The 3,807-nt window shown below is 35.2% G+C and overlaps 1 long non-coding RNA gene across 1 annotated transcript; it reads right to left on the bottom strand.

Annotated features, from left to right (window-relative positions):
* Window positions 1-526: 526 nt before the first annotated feature.
* On the bottom strand, window positions 527-1,073 carry LOC103910321 (uncharacterized). The gene is made up of 3 exons (XR_660487.5): window positions 1,014-1,073; window positions 680-721; window positions 527-581 (listed from the first exon to the last, which is right to left on the bottom strand). It is a non-coding gene; the product is annotated as an uncharacterized lncRNA (long non-coding RNA).
* Window positions 1,074-3,807: the final 2,734 nt, after the last annotated feature.

Genomic DNA, 3,807 nt, shown 5'->3' with positions numbered 1-3,807 from the left:
AGAAAATATGTTCATAATCTGTTATCATGTTATGATATACAGTCAGAAACTGTAAACATGATAAACTCTACCTTTAGTCTCAGATCTCTGTCTTACTCCAAGAGCTCCTCAACAGGTGTGAAGATTCACGGTGCACAGTGGCTTCTCTCTCCAATTCAGCGCTCACCTTAAACATAATGACAGACAAAATGTTTACATGAGTTTTATTGATACGTTGTAAAACATTTTACCCTTAATTAACAGTAAATTACTGACTAATAATTGTATTACTTTCACAGTAAGCCACTGTGATTTGTTTTACACTTACTTACTGTGAAATTACAGCCATATGTGACTTCAAGGTAGATAGTAAGGCCCATTTCTGTGATTTCACCTTATTCTCTTGTAGAATTAACTATACTTCACTGTGAAGTTACAATTAATGGCACGATGGTTACTTTGATTTAACAGTATGTTGTAGCTGAAATAGTTAACTGTAACATGTATGTCCTGCTTGCAACCTAGACTGTCATCCATTCAGTCAGTCGTTTTCCTGATAAGTTACACACTTGCTGGTTGATGTGTCTCCTCTGCCTCTGACACTATACAAAAAGTTGCAATTAGTAAATAGTGTTAGACAGTACCATTTTTGTTTTGGTTTGATAATGAGGTTCATAATGAAGTGAAGGCCAGTGCTTACCTTGCTTACTTTATTCTGTGGTCACTTTAACTCAATGCTGTGCTGAAACAGAACACTGTTAACACCAAGTTAACAGAAAATTACCTTTTTAAAACTCAAACACTCTCTAATACCACGAAATTAGCATTAACGTTACAAACACGCGTTCTTATCTTTTTACTCATAGCGCACGTGCTGCTGATGATGTGACAATAAAGTGATTTGGTAGCTTCGTTTATAAATAGGTGCGCTAAACAGCGTGACAAAAGAAGCTAAAGTTAATTGGTGAATTACATGCTATACAGAAATATACAACAATTATTTAATTAACAAAGTTGGACATTTCAACACTTACCGATAAATCCGTTTGGATGAGACAACGACATCTCCGCGTTGTCTGGTGAAGCGAGTCGGCGTTGTTTAAGTCGAGTGACTCGGTTCGTTTCTAGGAATCAGCTCACTTAAGTGATTTGTAAGAGTCGGATCCCACCCGAAACCGATTGCATTTTTGTGTAATTACCAACACGATTGATTAGCATTTCGCTATAACTCAGTCACACGCATTTACACTATACACTAATTACATGTTGATGACTATAAGCTTTTGAACACGTGTAATAAAAAGATTCCCGTTTCCCCATCTCCCAGCAAACAGTTCAATCCAAAGACGGTTCAATCCGATTTAATCTCACACTGAACAGAACCAATACAATAATCAAATACTGCTCTAAATGTACCATGAAATATACCATAACCAATGTACCATAAGTTTTAGCGGTTGTTCATGCGAGAATGTAGTTGTTTAAAACTCAAATCCGCTGTTAATCTCTAAAGACTAAAGATGTGCGTATTTTTAAATGTCCTTTGAAAATTGCTGACATGTCCACCTCCAGGTCATGACGGGCGCTCATCACTCGTGTAACCGGCAAGCGCAGCTGGTCCTCGGCGACTTGTGTGCCCCTGGCTAATCTGAAAATGCTCATTTTAATCACGTTAGATTTAATTATTATTTTCTCTTTCTGAAATTATTCAAAAATAATAGCTAAATTCTTCTGATAAAACCACGTTGGATTTAATTATTATTTTCTCTTCTGAAACTATTCAAAAATAACCTGCTAAATTCTCATAATAAAATCAAGTTGGATTTAATTAATATTTTCTCTTTTTGAAATTATTCAAAAATAACAGCTAAATTCTTATAATAATATTAATTAGATTTTATTACAGACATTTTTAAATTAATTTCAAAGCAAAAAAATGCCCTAAAATCAGGAAAATAATTTCATTAAATAAAGTGTACATATTAATATTAATGAAATCTACAAGGCCACAAAATTTTTACAGTGCAGAAGTTACATGAGCACTGTAATCTGGATCATAATTCACTACATTATAACGGTGGAAAAGGCACGGGAAGAATAACCTTGAGCTAATTTGTTACAGTAATAATTTTGTAGATATGCGAGCACTTAAATCTACATTATAATTTGTTATAGAATATTAATGTAGATATGAGTGCAATTTAATCTACATTACAATTTGCTACATTATTTATGAACAAGTTTCAATATTATTATTATTATCACTCTAAAAATGAAGAGTTTCGCAATTCACTGAATTAGCTCACGCTAATAAGGTTTTATTTAAAAATTGCATATTTTTTTCTTACCTTCTGTCCACACAGAGATGGTGTTTTTAGTATGAATGCAGCAAGTGTTTTTACTGACAAGTTTTACACAGCAGATGCCCTTCAAGCTGAAACCCAGTACTGGGAAACACTCACACACTACACCCATACCCAGTGTTGGGCAAGCTACTTGAAAAATGTAGTGAGCTAAGCTATTAGCTACTCTACTTGAAATGTAGCTTAACTTCACTAAAAACTACCCCCTGGGAAATGTAGCATTCTAAGCTAAAAGCTACTTGGCAAAAGCAGCTTTGCTACATCTAAGCTATTTTTGCAATTTTCATTTTTAAATCAAATTATCAAAGCAACTTAAATCTAAGTCAATCATATCTTAGTGACCAATAAAACTGTCAATGAAACATATGAGGCTTAATTGCTCAGTTTAATTATTTACTGCAAATAATATGCTGGACTAAACAGAAACAAATTATATTATATAACACCAAAAACAAGAAATACAATAAAAGCAGGTGTTACTCAATTTAAATACTATAGTAATTTATAGTAAAGGGACATACTTAGCAATAATATATATATATATATATGCAATATCACAATAGTCGCAGTGCGATATGGCTGTATATCAGCACGGGTGGGAGTCGTGCGTTGGCACGAGGCCGTAGGCCGAGCATCCCTCAAGAAAATCAAAAACGAAGAGTCTAAAAACCCCTTTTTATTAGGAACTACTTTCTTCCGCTATTCATTCACATCTGCAGCTGATGTCAAAACAGCAAAAGCCGTTACTAATTTACCAACATCACTTTAGAGCTAGTGTTTGAATGACTCTGTCTAAAGTGATGACAAAGCAGCTGATTTTGCTTACACTTTAAGATTATATGGCTGAATGTGACATGAAATGCCATCCATCTACAGGGATATCTTCTTACAGTGTTACAGTCTACAGTATTTCTCTGTTGCAATCAGGAGATCACAATAATTAACCCCAAAAAAATCTGACTGCTGTTCTGTTTGCGATAAGGAAAAATGCTAAACACATGTGGACTTTGCTTATTTCAATCTGCTAACACAACACACATTCCTGATATGCGAGAAAATTGGTAAATATACAGCAGTACAAGTTACAACACACAAAAGTGAGAGATCATCTAACCTGCAAACATGTCTCTGAAAACCCGAGAGACCAGGAGGAGGGGGTGTTCAGGGGTGAATAACATTGTTGAGAACTGGGACAGGATGCCGCCGGTTTTGGGCGAGTACTGTACCAAAGTTTGCAACCCGGGGGTGTTTACAGACCATACCAAAGAGGGACGGGGGTGGGTAAAATTACGGGAGTTTTTTTTAGGAAGAAATAAAAACGGGATGGTTGCATGAGACTGGTCTGAAATTCGGGATACTCCCATGAAAAATTGAAGTGTTGGCAGGTATTGCTTACCAGTTTACCAATGATTTGATATGCTATAGTAAAAAATCATACTGTTATCAGCATCTAAGAGTAAGGGCT

This window comes from Danio rerio, chromosome 3 (assembly GCF_049306965.1).
Source record: "Danio rerio strain Tuebingen ecotype United States chromosome 3, GRCz12tu, whole genome shotgun sequence".
Lineage (NCBI taxonomy): Eukaryota > Metazoa > Chordata > Actinopteri > Cypriniformes > Danionidae > Danio > Danio rerio.
This window is presented reverse-complemented; position numbering and strand designations above follow the sequence as displayed.